The 17,283-nt window shown below is 52.1% G+C and overlaps 1 protein-coding gene across 2 annotated transcripts in view; it reads right to left on the bottom strand.

The window, feature by feature from the left end:
• Nucleotides 1–13,061, bottom strand: part of BCOR (BCL6 corepressor) — a 111,085-nt gene extending 98,024 nt beyond the window's left edge. The window contains exon 1 of one of the 2 annotated variants that reach the window (XM_016156587.2): nt 12,824–13,061. The gene's annotated coding sequence lies outside the window, so the exon portion shown is untranslated. The remainder of the gene's footprint in view (nt 1–12,823) is intronic. The other variant, XM_016156585.2, reaches the window with a different exon arrangement.
• Nucleotides 13,062–17,283: the final 4,222 nt, after the last annotated feature.

Here is a 17,283-nt window from a genome sequence, read left to right on the forward strand (position 1 = left end):
TATTTATGTGTTGAAAAAAAGTGATTTGTAAGCAAATAGTGAAAATAATGTTGCCTGGAGTAATGAAGGGTTACCACGGATATGCCCCAAAATGGCAGGCAAAGGATGATGGCAGCCAGATTACCAGTCCCTTACCTGCTTTCTCTTTCAATGCTGAAGAGCCTAAAACCCCATCGAATCTCACCATCCATTTCTTCCTCAATCCTTCCCACATTTTACAAGCTCACAGAGGGTTGTTCTTTGATATCTTCTATTTTTTATAAAGCCCATATTGCTTTATGGCTCTATTTCTTTTACCCTGGCCTAATTTTAGCTTTCTTCCCCCCACCCCCATATAATTTATGTGGTCTCTGGAGGGTAAAAACTCCTATAATAACATAGACTATTCTGTTTAGAGCCATGGCTAATTAAGCTTAGTTCTCAAGAGTGCCTGACATGGCTTTCTTTCTTTCCTTTTTTCCCCCCAATGGCCACAAGTTCTTTGAAATTTTTCCCATTGAGAGGTAGGGTTTATGTCCCTTCTCCTTGAATCTGTCTGGGCTTGTGAGTCACTGTAATCAGTAGATTATAGCACAAACAACTCTGGTTTGTGATTTCTGAGAGTGGGTCAGAAGAGGTGATGCAGCTCTAGTCTTGTTTGCCGCCACGCTTTGTTTTTGGAGCACTGAGATGCCAGTAACTTCAAGTCCTACTACCTTTAAGCCACCATACTGTGAGGAAGCCCAGGCCACAGGGAGGGCCTATATTTGTGCTATGAGACACAGCTGAGGTCCTAGCTAGCAGCCAGCCATGTAGGTGAGGCTGCCACCAGATGATTCCAGGCCCCAGCTCTTTAGTCTTTACACCAAAAATTCAGGACCCACAGAATTCACGTGCAGAATTCAGTTGCTTCCCAGCTAGCTCCCTTGCTGCTAACACACTATGACCCTTCTTTTCATGATGGTAAGTAGGGGATATCGGTTTAATAACATGTTGTTAAATCCATAGAAGAAAGTGAGCTGGATTAAAAACAGAAGTGTGGCAGACAGGACATTTTTGATCATGACCCAAATCCTCCACCTCTGATGACACAACATCTTATTCTTTATGGAATCCCTGTAGGACAGTGACCTGTCTCCTCCTTGAATCTGAGCTCACATTTCCCCTAAAGAATCTGGTTGCAAGGACTCTATTTGTTGTTGCCTCCTGACCTACACTGACTACTGCACAAGGGAGCCAGTTTGCTGGGCAGAAAAGCAGGACCAAGCATTTCTGCAGGGCTAGCTTGGCTCTCCCAACCATTCTTTTCTCTCCCTGCATTTTCCTTGATATTTCTTAAAGGTTCTCATGTCAGGTATGGGGAGGGATGGAAAATGGAAAAACTGTCAGCTTACTTCATTTTCTTCCCAAAGCCCCTATAAATCCTACATCTTTGCATTCCCTAACCCCTGTTACTGGACTTGTGTCACATTCCAGACATATGCATTTTAATTCACAATATTCAAGAATCACACTTGCTAGGTCATACCCACAGAATCACCCAGCAAAGCCCTTGGCCTCTCCCTCCCCTCTTTTCTCTATCCCTCATTTCCTTGAAGCAAGCACTCACAGGCCCCTGCTGCCCAGGCAGCCCCAGAGCTGCACTCACAGCCTGCTCTCCTGGGGAGGTGCCAAGCTCAGGGGTGAGGTGAGGAGGGGCTGCGAGACATCTGGAATATGAAGGACTGAGGAGGGGTCTGTCCTGGCCCCCACCCCAACAAGCAGGGCAGCCAGGGAGCAGAAGAAAAATAGGCCAAATTGTGTGTGTGTTGGGGAGAGGTGGCAGCTACTCATCCCAGGTGGCCTGGTCCTTGGTGCACAACCAGGGCTCAGTGGCAAGTCAGCCCTGCGTGGGAGAGCCAAAGGCTGGCACAGCTCCCTGAGCTCACTGCGTTAGGGATGCCTGTCTCTGTTGGACAAAGGGGGCCTGTGGCTCCAATTTATAGGGCAACTGGAACACACAGAAGTAATTCTCCCTTCTGACCCAAATCACAGTACAGTGAGACCTGTCCCCAGCTAGGGCCATGCATGAACCTTTCCTTCTACATTTTAAACAATATCAGCCCAAATTCTCCTTTGCTCCTTCAAGAATAAGGGTACAACATTTATTAAAATTTGATTATGACCTTCTGGATATTTTACATGCAACGACTTCACCTACTCTTTCCCCAGTCTTGTGATGGAGCCTTCTCATGCCCATTCTACAAGGAAACTGAGGCTCAGAAAAGTTATACAACCACTGGGAGCAGAGCTCCTATCCTAAGCCCAGATGTGTCTTGTTCCAGACCTTTCTGCCATATCTGTGGTCTCCCAAACATTTTGATCACGTATTTTGTGCCAGGCCCTGTGCTGGGCTTACAAAGGTAAATTAGACAGTCTCTGTCCTTAGGAAGTTCATAGGCTAGTGGCGGAGACAGAAACACTGCAGTGTGGTGGGATAGGGGCTCTGAATACCATTCGGAATATCTTGATTATCATTGCCCTCAGCCTCACCTCTTCTCTCTTAGCCACTCTGATTTCTTCTCACAAAATTGCTCTTCTTGTCTTTCCTTAGGCACTAGCTGCTGGCTGCCCTCCCATGTCTGTCTCTTTTTTCCCATCAATGGGGTCTGCACCTACACGCCTGGCAGGGATCCTGGCACTCTACTTGCCTGGAAAGGCTGCCTTGGTAGAGTAGATAGATGTTCTTGGCTTCTGGAATACCAGGGGAGAAGAAAGAGCCTGACTGCAGCCCCAGGCTTCCACAGTTGGGAAATGGGCACAGGGGCAGGGACACTGAGCAGGCTGGTAGGCCCTAGCAAGGCTTTTATTGAAGCCTGTTAGAGGGCTTTGGGCTTCCTCTGATGAAAGGCGCTTAAGTGCATCTGGTTTTGATTACAGGGGAGGAGAAAGCCAGGCGATCTCTCTCCAGGACTGGACCAGTCATTTGGTTCTGCCTTCCTCCAGGCAGAGCTGGTTGCTAGTGAGGCCAGGAGGCCAGCCGTGGGGGCAGGCAGAAAGCAGAGCCTGTACAAAATCCTCCAACTCTTCAAGGCTCCTGACCCCAGCCCCTAGGTCTGCCAGGTGGGACACCCAGAAACAGCATGATGGCTCAGAGATGCCAGACTCCCTTGAGAAGGTCAAGTTCAGAGTGGCTGCTGCCCACATCCTGACCCACAGCTCTTCACTGTTCTCCACCTCCTCATCTCCAAAATATCCTCCCAAGAGCTCTGACCCTCCAACAACCTTCCTGACTGATGTTTTCCCTCGAGAAAAGTTAAAATAGGCTTTTTCTGTCTCAAGGGTTTCCACAAGTGATGAAAAGTAAGGAAATGGAGACCTTTTCAAGTTAAGAAAAAAAAAACCTCAGCGTTTCTTTCTCAACGAATTGGGTATCATTTCCTATAAAACAGACATCATTAAGGATTTCACATCACTGTAACTGACAACCATGCTGAATTAAAAGAAGAGATTAATATTAAAATAAGGTGGCTATCGGGGAATGTCATCAAGGAGTCCATAGTGGCTCAGTGCCCCGCACCTGTCCTTGTGCGGGGATTCCACGTGGGCACAAAAAGCTCTTCGGACATAAGATGAGTTAAACACAATCCGAGGTTCTACAAACGAAAATGCATTTTCTTACTCCCGCCCTGGTTTGATCTTACAGCATGTTATTATTGTCAAGTCTCTTCGCACCATCGTTTCTAAAAAGAAAATCCGTGGGTCTGCGCGGCCCTTCACCGCCTGCTTGGCTTTTATTGTGCACGTAGACTGGTCTGTCTGTGTGGACCCAGCACGTCGTGACCGCCTCGCAGGCGCGCACGGACACCCTCAGATTGGCATTTGGATAAGAGCTGAGTGCATTGTCTCAGCAGATACAGACACACACACACACACGCTACGGACTCCTGGCTAACCCTCCTCTCAACCCATAATTAGAGATGACCTTTGCGAAAGGCAATTAAAATATGGTAATGATCGATATGCTCGCCCCTTTCCAAAAAAGAAAATACACAGGTGTTGGCTTCAAGAGGTTCCACCTGGCCCGGCCAGGAGGCCTCCTCCAGCTCATGAATGAACTCTTTCTCCCGGGAACCTTCGATTCCTCGCTTACCTATGCGCGCGCTGGCTCCCCTCCTCCTCCTCCCCTCCCCCATCAGTGCTCAGGCAGCCAGGAGCTTGCTGGCGGCGGCGGGGCTTTGTCATCCGAACACATACACAGACACGCACACGCGCGCACCCGGCCACCACGGGATTGCGGCGGCTGCTGTGCTGTGTCCTTCTTCGCCGCGCTTCCCTCCCCGCCTCCCTCTTTTTATGGGCTCCTCCAAACCCTTTCTTCCGTCCTTTATGTGTGCGGTCCTTTTAATCGAGGAGCTCGGAAAGCATTTTAGGGGGAGGCCTCCTGCGGGGCATGGGACAGCAGGACTCAGGACGCGCGGAAAGGACTTGTGGGCAGCTGGGCTTTGTTCTTCCCCTTGCCGGGGTCCCGAGGGCGGAAAAGCCTCTGTCACGCTGGGGCCCACCGGCGAATTGGCGGCAGCTGACACTAGCATCCCCCGACCCGCATCAAACTGAAACGTGAAATCCACTCCAGAGTTCACTCCAGACTTGGTCCCGGGGGCGGGGGTCGCATCGCCTCGGGGAAGGTCTCCTGGCCCACAAGTGGCTCTCCCCACACAAATAAATGTGCAGTGTCATTATGGTGGCTCCTGTTGCTCGAGGCCCTGGGGGTGCTCCGGCAGCGCACGCGCACCCCAACCCTATATGGCGCAGAAGGCGAGAAGGGGACTCAGGGGTTGGGGCTCCCCTGGGGGATGCCAGGAGGCGACGCCGCGTCCCGCCCTCGCGCACCTCCCGGCTGCCTTCCGGGACCGCGAGCACGGAGCCAGGGCGGCCTCTCGCCTTTCATTACTGGGCCTACGAAAGCAGCAGCCCAGGCAAATATGTAGCTATTAAAATTAATCGCCCTGCGTTGTCAGCTGAACATAATGCAAATTATTTATGGGCTGTCTGCGCAATATTTATCATCGTGCAGGCTCCAGGCGCTTGGTGCCTCCAGGCCTCCCCCGCCCACCCCGGCCCGCGCAGGGCGAAGCTGTGCGCAGGCTGTGGCGGCCAGGGGGCTCTGGGTAGCGGAATGGGGTTCTGAGGACAGGGCCAGGCACCAGGCTGCCTTCCAGGCCAAGTGCCTCTCTTCATTTTCTGCCATTCATTCCACATTTGCTGGAGGCCTACTATGTGCGAAATTAAGAGGTCTGCGGAACTGGGGGGTAAAAACCAATTTGGAAAAATAGGAACCGGACAAGCTCGGCCTGAGGGGCGATGCAGGAGGAGGCTCCTCGGCTGCCCAAGTGCATTTTCTGTGCCTCAGGTCAGTCTTCCAACCTGGGAAACCCATGTTTGCGGAAGCCAGATTCGCAGTTAGAGAAACCGAGAGCATCGGAGGTGCCCTACAGATCCGTGTTCAACGCTGTTGACTAGAACCGGAATCCAGTGTCCTTCAAGCCTCAAAACTTGTTTGCAGATCGCAGATAACACATTAACTGCTAATTGTCGAAATCGGCCAACCATTTAGTTTATCACTGCTGGGGACCCCGTAGTATTCGCTACACTTTTTATATGTAAAAACAGCCTTGGTACCTCCGAAACGGCTTTTGTGTGGCTTTTGTTTCTCTTTCAAATACTGTGTTTTAAAAAACAGCAGCAACACGCCACCCCACCCCCTCTCCAACCGAGCCTTCCCGTTAAAAAAAAAAAAAAAGCCCAGGAGGAGGAATAATCTATAGGACAATCCCCCCCTACTGGTCGGCGCCAGCGTTAGGGCTTTTCACGTAGATCGAGTCGTCTTGGGCTGCAGAGGTAAACAGGCTTTCTGCACCGCTGCTACAAGAATCAGGAGGGGAAGAACGGGGACTGCGGGGCGGGGAAGGCCTCGTGATCCGGGCTGGGTGCCAGGGAGGGGACGGCACAACACTAGGGGCAATATGGTGGAGGCGAATAGACCCTGTCCGAAGGCCTCAGGGCCAGGAAGGTTGGTGGGCGGTCCAGCCAGAGGCCCTTGCTCACAATCTGCGAGGAAGGCTTAAGGCATAGCCAGGGCCTCTATCCCAGCGTGTCTGGGCACCACCTGGGGCCGGTCACGCTGCCGTGAGTCCATCTGCGGGAACGGAGGTCATGGGGCGCTCCCTCCCACACACAGTTTTAGCAGCTCTGGGCCTTCAGGACACAGAAGAAGGCTATGTCTTTCTTCTGATGTGCATTTTAAGCAAATTCTTGCCCTTCCTCACTGTACCCACCATGAATGCCAATGTAACCTCGTACTTAGCTGACCAAGCCTGAGTCAGAGCCTACTACCGGGGTCCTGGGGGGTGGAGTAGCTATCTGTGGCATCTGCTCTCCAGACTAACAGGAGGGTACATAGCCAGAAAGCTACTTAGAATTTATGTATTCTTTATCCAGTTTCCTTCTCCTTAAAATGTGGTTTGACCTAATTTAGAGGTTCTTCTTTCCCTTTAAACCCCAATTTTTGACAGGCAGTTTTTCTTAGAACATTCCAAAGACTTTCCCATTACTTTAGAAACTTAATTTGAAGTTATGTAAAACAAAAGGAGTTTCAAAATGTTAAGTTGCTTTTGGATTCCCTTTATCCAGTACACTCCTGCATGGATTTGAGGAAGGCCTGGTTTTCACTTTTTTTTAATCAGCAAGTCTACTGTGTTTTCTAGGGTGCGACTGAACATTAATCACACTGAAGTGGAGGGGTCGCACCCTTTTACAAAATGTTTTAACACTTTGATCTTCAGAATCCCACCTGAGGGGTGCGGGTGAGTGTTATCGTTCCTACTGTAGAAATGAGGGGACTGAGCACCTCCTCACCCCAAGTTTCAGGAATCTTGTCTTCCTCATTGAACTGGGGCCAGAGCCTGGTGAAACCCTGCTTGCTCCTTTACACATCCGCCCCCCTCCAGATTAATGTCATTTGTAAATGTTGCATCCTTTCCTGAGATATATCTACTGGGGCCCAGGCCGCGCTTTGGGTTGAGGCAGCACCCACCGCCTACGTTTTAGGCAGCTCTTTTCACAGTCTGCAAACTGCATGGAGGCCCGGATTGTTGCTTACAACTGTTTACTCACTTCCCTCCAGCAGGTCAATTCCAACTCCAGACCCGGGAGGACAATTTTAAAGTGTTTCTGCAGACGAACCCTCTGGCTGTGCCGGAAGTGTTTTATGGTCCTGTGAGCCGAGTTAATCCCAGGAGGTGCAGCGGGATTAGTCCCTGGTGTGGGTGGGGGATTCCTGTGTTAAGGTTTAATTCCATCAGAGATGGGGACTGGTTGGCTTCAACGATGTATGCCTTCTCCCCCATTAAACTAGATCTGGGCTGAGAAGAATGGAAACTGAGGCATGTGGCCCTCAGTCCTCGGCCAGGTGTGGTGTAGGGGGGCGGAGGACGCCCCGAGTGGACGTACCCTGGGAAACCAGTATGGACATAGACTGCGAGTGGAGAGCGCGGTTGTGTATTTTTTCCCCAGGTTTTATTCTTCCAGCGCTGTGGAAAGGAGGAGAGCCGCAATCTGGGGAGGGAGCCGGAAAGAAACACTTAATCACCGGCGTCTCGCTGCTCGTCACGCGAAGATGGCAGCGGCTCCCCTGGGTTTCAAGGTTCCGGGAAAGGCGTGTGTTCTGCCTGGAGGCGCGCGGGCTGCTGCGCTCGCTCTCTCCCTCCCTCTTTCCCTCAGCTAGGTTGTCGTCCGGGTTCACCCAGCCTCTATCAACACCCGCAAGTACGGCTAGGCGAGCCGACTGTCCTTCTGTGGGCCCCGGCGGTGGCGAGGGCAGCGGATTGCTTGAGTCTTCAGGAGCTAAAAGTGGGAAGCTGATCATCCAGCACCGCCTCAGACCATGAATCCCTATCCCCACGAACCCCCATACACCTACACTCGGTCTGGGCACGCAGGGTGACAAGATGCAGCTAGTACAAAACGTGCTGGTTCAACTCGTGTTAGCGGTGGCCAGCGGCTGAGCCAGCCTTTCGGGGAGAGGGGGTTTATCGCCACCCCCTCCACTCGCAGGCCCCATTGTCTGACCCTCCTCTTTGACTCCCTGGACTATCATTAAACGGTGCGCAAGTCCCCGCCAGCCGCGGCCACTTCCCGGGGGTGGGGTGTCAGTGGTATTTCCCCAGGCCTGGCTGCACGCCCTAAGGGTGCCAGCGTCCTTAGGGACGCAGGGGAGCATGAAGGCAGCGCGGCCCCTCCACCCCGGCTCTCCCCCGGCGCAGCGTACAACCGCCAAAGGCTTCTAAAGCGCCTGAGCGGGGAAGAGGAGGGAGGGAAGGCGGAGGCCCGGGAGGGGAACCCGTGTGTGTGTGTGTGTGTGTGTGTGTGTGTGTGTGTGTGTGTACGCCCGGGAGGCCGCTGCGCGCTGGGAACCCGTGTGTGTGTGTGTGTGTGTGTGTGTGTGTGTGTACACGCACGTGCGCCGCGCCCGGAAAGGGGGACAAGTATTTAAGGGAGATGGGGTGAGTGTGAGCAACGCGGAAACAGCCGTCCCAGCTATGGCTGACTAGCTGGCCTCTCCAGCCTCCAGTCGTGGGGCTCTGTGCTCTAGGCTGGTGGCTCAAACCGAGAGGAACTCGTAGCTGCGGAAGGCGCTGCCGGACATTGCGCCAACTCCGCAAGAGGAGCCCGGGGGGCGCGTCCGGAGCCCAGAGGCCAGTGTGAATCAGCTGCCCCCGCTGGCGGCCGTTTACCTCCGCCTCCCGGGACCACTGACACTGGGCGATAAGGAGTTCCTCGGCAATCGGCTGTCCCCAGCCCCCAGTCACCTCCGGCGGACATGACCGCCGGATGCTATGCGGTGAGGTGGGGCGAGGGGCTTTTGCACTGCCTTCTCTGACCCTTTCTCCGCCGTGGAGCCACAATAACGTGCTTCTGTAAGATGCTCTTGAGGTTTCCTTTGCAAAAGAAGGGTCAAATATTGGGCCTTTCGTCTCCTCCCATAACTTTGGAAGGTCGGGGTCTAGGCAGGCCTCTCAAAACACCCCAAACAGCTAGCTTTCACTACACAACACTAGAGAGGCAAAGCAGCCCTATTACCCTCCCTGGTGCATTCTCAGCCCTATCCCAAGCTGTGCAACTTTGGACAAGCCACTTAACAGCTCTGGGCCTCAATGAACAAGGTCCATAATAATAGCGTCTGACTCAGGGTTGTTTTGAGGATAATGAGCACTGCTTCTCATACAGTGCTACGATATGTTCATTGTTAGTATCTGGTAAGTTTTCACCTTTGGATTCAGAGACAGCAAGAAGAACGCCCAGGTTTAAGTTCTCAGAGGCCAGTATGGAATGGGGTTTAGGCAAGGGTGCAGGAGCACAATGGCTCACAAAAAAAAAGTTAAGGCAAAGTGGGCTCACACTGTCTCCACTAGACTTTCCCTTAAAGGCTTGTGCGCATAGTCCTGTAGGGGGGAACATGGGCCTTAATGGTGCTCATTTAGACTGGATTAATGGGAAGCTCCTGCCAGGGCTCAGGCACCATTACCCATCCTCTCCCTGAGGCTTTGGGTGAACAGCACTGGTGTAGAGGACCTCCAGTTGACTCTTTCAGGCCAAGCTTTTTGATGGCTCAAGGCCATCTCCTATAAATCAGTTCTTGGAGGCACTGGGCAAAAGCCACATCCTTTGGGGGTGCACTTTAGCCCAAGTTTAACACTGGTCTGCTGGAATGTGGCAGGCCTAGTCTCTGGGCTGTTGGTGGGCCTCATTTTAGGGGCACACAAATGTACCACTATTTATGTAAATAGAATACATCAGATTTCTAATGTTAAAATGCTTCCCATTTCCTCTGAAATGGGGCCTCCTATGCAACGGGGAGGAGTTGGGGATGAAGGGCCTGAGGAGGCCTGGGGCACCACTCATTCCTGCCCTTGGCTTCTCCCAGGTTACTCATAATTCATCAGGTGGGACTGCCTTTTCCTTTTCAAAGACAACCAAATGGCCTTTCTCTTATGTGCCTGCGGGAGTTGGCCTAATCACTGAAATGTGCTGGCGGTGAGCACTCCTTCTCAGGTGATCTTTATCAGAACTGTGTGTGCCAGGCTGCCGCCCGGGGCCAAAAAACAAAGACACAGGCGCCTCCAGGTTTGCTCCCAAAGCACCAGGGTCAACTCCGGGGCTTCCCCTTCATAGTCTCTGGCCACCAAGCTGCTGCCGGCCAGCCTTGGGAACAAACCCACAGCCCTAAGTCAGAATTCCAGTTCTCGAGCGCCACCCGGAGAGTTCACATTTCCCCCTCTTCCCGAGGCCGCGTGGTGCGCACAAGCAAGAGTCCAAGGGCAGCAGCAGCACACGTGGGGGTGGGAGAAGGCTCCCCGCACGCAGCAGCGCATATTCAGGAAAAGAAAAAGCCAAGAGAAAACCTTGGACTACAAAAGCCAATGCCCAGGGCCATCTACTACTGGGTACAAACAACCCCAGGCAGAAGTTTGCAAGGAGTAAGCAACCCCCAAATATAACTACAACTAAAATAAATCCCCTTTTAGAGTTATGCTAAAAGTCCTCGAAGGTGGAGTGCAAAGGGAACTATGCCTTCTTAGGACGCACGGGCAGTGCCAAGATGCATTGTGCTCAGTCCTGCACCTCCTGCACACACGTGAATAACAGGTAGAGAGGTCGTCATCAATCGATTCACCAATTCTCATAGTATTTATAACCAACTTAACGTGTACTTGATTTAAAGAAAAAAAGATTGATATTGCTTGAAAGATACATGAACAACCTGTATTCAGATGGGCAGCTGTCTGACCACGTTTGTCCCGTCTCTCTAAGAATCCACGTTTTCTAGCCCGGGAAGGGGCAGGCGGCCCTGTGGCTCCTCCTTCGGCGGTTTCCTGGCAAGGCGCCCATCCTCCTCAAGCACTGAGAACGGAGGCGGCCGCATTTAATACTCGTGGGGAGCCTGCTCTGACCTATACTGTCATTTTTTCCATCGGTCAGATTAGGGCTGGGCGGGGGGTGTCTCCTCCAAGGGGCTCTGCACGGATCGTTGGGTTTTCCCCGGCAAACTTAACACGCAGGCAAAAGGGGCAGATGGAAACCAGGCCTCGGCTGGCCGGGCGCGCGTAAGCGCCGTGCTCGGCAGCTCGACGTAAAGCCAGGGCTGGATTTTCGCTGCCCGGGCCCGGCGCCCTCCCAGCGCCAGCGCGATTCTCTCTCCCTCGGGCTGAGCAAACGTGCTCGCCTAATTCCGCCCTGGAGATAGCAGCTGTGCGGTGAAAGGGGGAAAAAACGCCGCAACTTTCCCAGCAGAAAGTGTACGCGCACAGGAGGTGAAAGCCCACCCCAATTCTGTGCACGTAGCGACACAGCATCTAATCAGTGTCTCTGCCAGGAATATGCTTCCGCGGCGGGCGACACCCCCGCCCCCGCCAACCTGCAGGAGGGAGGGGGGATGCAAATGGCGTCTCTTGTCGCAGACTGCACAGCTCCGGCTGCTGCGACTCTAAGTAAACGTCGCAGTGGGCCAAGCGCCGCCACTCTGGGGTCGCAAACACGCTGGAGGTCCGCATCCGTCTCCTGGGTCTGGGTTTCGGGAAAAGGAACTAGCACCTCTCCAGGTTCTGAGGCCATTCCCCTGCCCCTACCTCCGGAAAGAGCTGCCCTTCCCCGACGGGGGTGCGGAGAGGCGAGGGAAACTTTACAAGACTACTGTTCCGCGTGGCGCTGAAGAGGGACGTGGGTGGGTTTCCCATCCGAGGCCTGATCACAGTCCTCCACTCTTACAGACCTCGGACCTGAACCTTGTGGACTATGGGGGTGGGGAGCATTTCGGGCCACTGGTCAGGGTAACATCAAAGTCAGGTGTCCTCAAGGACTTTGGCAGGGTGGCCAAGTTTGTGTCCTTTCTCTCCCACGATGGAGTAGAGCGCGCCACGTTGAGGAAACGTGAGACTTTTCACTCCCGGCCACGAGGCCACTCGTGTCTTAGTGGTTGGGTCGAAGGTTTCTCTACGGCACCTTCTCCCACTCTGTGGTCCCCGCATGGCCCCTATCCCCCGCCCTCCGCGGAGCCCTCAGAAGTAGCTTGCTCCTTCCCTCGCTTCCTGAGGAGGCATGCATGTAGTGTGCCCCACGGCTCCAACCTGCACCTTCCACGGAGCCACCCTGACAGCCTTCCCCGGCCCCAGCCTCCATCGATCCCCTCCCGAAGTCGCCAAGCGAAATGCATCCTTCCCCAAGCGTATTGGGGCACCCCTGGGACGCGGGCAGGGATGGCAGTTCCGGTCGTTTCGGGATTTTGCGTTAAAGATGCAAACAAGGCCGGCGACTGCAAGAACGGCGCCTCCATTCTTGGGGTTCAGACGTCCTTGCACTCTCCACGTCAGTCCCGCTATCGCCACTCAGGTCTGGGGGCCCACTTCCGTACTCCTACGCAACCCTCGGCAATTCCTCGTCCCGCGTGTGCCGTACTACACAGAGCTCCGAATACTCCGACTTCTAACCCAGCCTCTCCATAACTCGTTCTCTCTGGGCTCGCGGCGCCGCTCGTTCTCAGCACCCCGAGTATGCCGGTTCCACCCTCGGCTGCGAAAGCCGCCACCCCGCGCCACCCCCGCCCGGCACGGCCCTTGTCCCAGCCGGGCTCCCCCGCCAGCTGTGCTGCCACCGCCACACGTGACCCGCCCCCGTCGCGGCTTCCGCTGAGCTGCCTGTTCCGGAGCACAAACAATTTCTGCTCTGGCGCGGGGTCTCTCGGGCCCTGGCGTCCTTTCCTCCCTGCTCCCCCCCTTCCGGGTACTAGAACTCAAAACAACTCGCTGACCTTCGGGCCGACCAGCTCCGGCTTCCACGGACTCCGGCATTCCGTTCAAACCTGGCAGCGGCAGCTTCTAAGATTTCACTCTGCTCTGGGCTGGGGGGAGGGGGTGATTTCTTCTGGAGGGGGTGTCTCAGATCGAAAGAGCCACTTCACTCTCCTTCCTCAACTCCGAAGTGAGTTTTTAGACTACCCGGAGGTCCTGGGGAAACTCGGGCAGCCGCGCGCAAAGAAATACCCCCCCAACACACACACACACACACACACACACACACACACACACACACGCTGCCTTGACTAGTGTCTGACGGATTTCCAGGGTCACGGCTCAGAGGCAGAGGACCTGGCTAGCCTTGGAAATACCACCAGGTGGTGGACTGTGGCACCAAGCAAAGCTGGGCTAGGGTAGAGGGATGGTGCTAAATAATAATGGCTTCTACTCTCTGGCTCTGTGCTGAGTACTCCGTAAGTACTCTACAGAAACTGAGGCACAGAGAAAAGGTCAGTTAAGTAACACACTCAGAGTCATCCCGTAGTTAAATGACTTAATGGGAATTTGAACCCAGATCTTCTAGAGTCCAAGGTGGTTAAACATTATGTTATAGTGCTCACCTTGGAATCAAAAATACAGACCCATCTACAAAATTCAGTGTTCGCTTGAGGGCTCTATATTTGGCATGTTGCATTGCGACTGGCACATAGTAGGCACTGAATAAATATTCGTAGTTTGAATGGGTGTCTGATTAAATGATTGACAGAATCATTGATAACAAGTGCTTTTAGAGAAAACAGCCCCAACCATTGTTCATTCTACAAGGATTGTTTTACCATAATAAAATCTCTAGCTGTTTTTTTGAAGGTTTGTAAGTAACAGGAAACCCTTATTTAAAATACATATTAACCTCCCACCTCTACCCACCAGCCAATCAGCATGGCAGCACTTTAACTTGCTGAGGCACATACTCAAAGCAGCTTTTAGTTGGTCTCAGCCATTTTTCTTCCTCCCTGTTCCTTCTCTGTAGGCCTTCTGTTCAGGGTCAGGCAGCCTGGAACTGCATTTGAAGTGATTCTGAACATATAGCAAGAAGAGAGGAGTATACCCCCACCAGACATGGTTCATTGGCTTCCCTTCCACAGGCGGATGGTGGTGGGGTGGTGGTGGGGAGCATGTCTTGCAGCTCAGTGGTTAGCTTTTAATGGAGCACATAAGGATCACCACCATCTGTACAGTTTGTTTCTGAGTTGCAGCCCTCACCAGCTGCAAGGTTACATTTCTAGGAAGGCAGTCATCTACCTTAACCAACACCTCTGAGACGCTGGTCAGTGGGACCACATCTGCAATTTGGAGAGCTGCTGCTGGTACTCTGTGCTGTCTCGCTCCTTCTGGTGGCCAAAGAGGATGCGATTAAAAAAATTGTACATTTAGATAATCCAACAGAATGTACTTCTTTACTATATTGTTATCTTTTCCCTCTTCATTTTCTGAACCAAGTCAGTGGTCCCTTCTTGTCACTAATTGAGCAATATGAAATGAGAAAATTTTCACCTCAGGTTACCTGAAAGTAAACTTTTTCCTTTCTAATTTGATTCCTCCAACATTTGTTGAATGAATGGTATAAGTTATGATATTAGGCAGAACATAAAAAGGAGGAAAAATGCCTGGTCTCTGTTTCTGATTACTGATACAGTCTGTCTGCTCTCCCTCTTCTCCTCTCCCTCCCTCCCTCCCTCCCTCCCTTCTCTCTCTCTCTCTCTCTCTCTCTCTCTCTCTCTCACACACACACACACACACACACGCACACACACAGTTGTGCTCATGTTCCTACAATTATTAATCAATAAATGAAAATGTTTATTTCTTCTCTAAGTAATAATCCAACCTTGATTATAAAGCTGGGGTTTCAGTTTCCTCTTTTACAGTCTGGTCTGGAATGACCAGCAAGACCCTGTGACCTCAGCTTGTTGCCTGCCCAGGTGATTTCCTGAGCATCAGATGATTTCCAAGGAAGCTACATGCCTCAATCCGACATGACTTGATGGTAGCTGAAAACAGCCTTGCCGAAACTCACGTACACCTTGTGTTGGGGGCACTGGTGACAAGTGATACTGCACTGGAGGTTCAGGATGCTAATTTGATTTATTATCTGCCTACAGCCTGGGGAGGAGAAAAGGCTCATAAAAGTGTTCTAGGCTGGTCATTCTGAATGTGAGCATTTATTTATCTGCAAAGCTGCCGAGTGTCCCTGCAGGAAGTCGCAGGCACAGCAATCCCTGACTGAACAGACAAAAGTCTCCCCTTTACACAGACTGCTTTTATTGTTTCCAACAGCTTTGTGTTCTCCCTGGGGGAAGAGGAGTGTCACATAGTGAGGTTTCTTCCTCTTTTCTCACGCTGAGGAGGAAGTGATGTTGTGGCATTAAATCAGCCTGTGAACCACATCAGAGACAGAGTTGGGAAAAGCTCAGTGCAAGGTGCCATTCCTATGGCCTGCCTCTTCCAGGCCCCAAGGAACCCCAGTCTGGGTCTGAGTGTGGGGATGGTGTGTGTGCACACGGTTGTCAAAAAAAAAACCAAGAGAAGCCATACCTGGGAACTATCCCTTGGGTACAAGGGGCTCCAGGGGAATGGTTGCTTCTGACTCTTGAGCCTGCTTCTCATTAGGAGTAAAGGTACCAAAAGACTTCTGGAGTACTTTTCATTCATTTTGCATTCATTCATTGGAAACATTTAGGGATTACCCACTTTGTGCCAAACACTGTGCTAGGCCTGGGTATATACAATGGTAAGCCAAAGACATGGTCTCTGCCCTTGTAGAGTTTACATTCTACTTTGTTTGGCACACAGAAGATTCAGCATGTGGTCCAGACCATCAAATCCTTCCTCATCCAACTGCCTTCCTTAACTCACATTCTTGAGGATTCTTCAAGGAACAATTGAACCCACCCTCCCCAAACTCACCTCCTCCATCTTCTCATGCCACTCACTGCTTTAAATCCTTCAAGCAGCAAGAAGGGGAGGGACATGTGCAAAAGGGGCACCCCCTTCCAGCTTAGTCAGCCTCTTTTATAAAGATTTCTCAGAAGTCTCACCCAATGATTTCCACTTATGTCTCGTTGGCCACCTCTTGCTGCAAGGGAGGCTGAGAAATGTTATCTTAAGCTTGGGTACATTGCTGCCTCAAATTACTAAGGGAGTGGTGGCTATTGGGGCAGGCAACCAGCCACCTCTGCTCATAGTCTCACAGAAAGTATGTAATGGACAGTAGGAAAACAGTTCATAAGTCTAGGAGAGGAGTCAGTAGAAACCCTTTGGAATCTAATCTGGGCTTGCATCCCTGTTTTCTGAGAACTGTCTTTATCTCTTTCCAGGATTGGGATGCCAGAAGCCTCTATGTTGTTGTAGCTGCAGGTGGAAACTTCCCTTAGCTAAGCCACTTCTGCTGTTTTTTACCCCCTGGGAATTGGGGTGGGGATACTGGGCTAGCTCCATGGCATCTGACTAGTGCAGTTGTACAGCCTCATGCTCTGAAGGGACCCATACGTAGACTTTAATGCTCTACAGTTGCCATCTTGACATTCTAAATCATATTATCTTTGAATTTGTGTTTGATAGATGAAGGTTGATGGGACAATGGGGCATGGACCAGGGCATTGGCACCTCTGCTCATGATTGGTCCCACCTCCTGGGGCCTCCTGGCTTACCTCCCTGAGATGGATTCTCAGATGTCTATTTCCCACCTCCCGGTGCCTCAGGCCCTGCCCAACTTCCACACACCATCCTGGCCTTGGGACTGCTGCTGCCTTCTACCCCTAGCAGGGGCCTGGTTGCAAACTTTGGGAAGGCCAGGGTTGGGGTCTGGTGTGCCTCATGGCATCTTGGGATAGGGCAAGGTGGCAGCCTTTCCTGCCTGGCTAGCAAGGCCACAGCACACGTAGCTGGCCACTTGGCAGTTGTGTCTCATGCACCATGGATCCAGGCACCAAGTACATCTCAGCCTAGAGGCTGTAATCCCTTAGAGACCACCAATTGCCAAGGGGTGAGGCAGTGGACATGTGGGAAGAGGAAGACTGACTTCCCTGCTCCTGGCTGGGGCTTGCATTTTAATTTTGTTCTGGGCCCTGCAAATTATACAGTCAGTCCTGCCTGATCATGGAACCATTGTGTTTGATCCTGTGTATGCCAGGCTGGGGAAAGTCAGACTGTAGAAAGACAGAGAATAATAGAGAAGTACAATAAGTAATAGAGTGCCTTCATAAATGTGGGACCCCAGAGAGGGCAGAGATGAATTCCTGAAGGGAGTTCAGTGCCCGGGTCCTGCTCCCTAGGGAGGCCTTGCTGCACTTTTGCTCCTGTGTTCTTCAAATCAAGTCCCTTATGTTCCCTGTGCTATGATGAATGGATATTCCTGATTGTCAATTCAGAGTTTCCATTCAAGAAAAAAAAAAGAGCTTGGTTTGTAGTTCAT

Source organism: Rousettus aegyptiacus, unplaced genomic scaffold, assembly GCF_014176215.1.
Source record: "Rousettus aegyptiacus isolate mRouAeg1 unplaced genomic scaffold, mRouAeg1.p scaffold_m13_p_9, whole genome shotgun sequence".
In the NCBI taxonomy this organism is placed as follows: domain Eukaryota; kingdom Metazoa; phylum Chordata; class Mammalia; order Chiroptera; family Pteropodidae; genus Rousettus; species Rousettus aegyptiacus.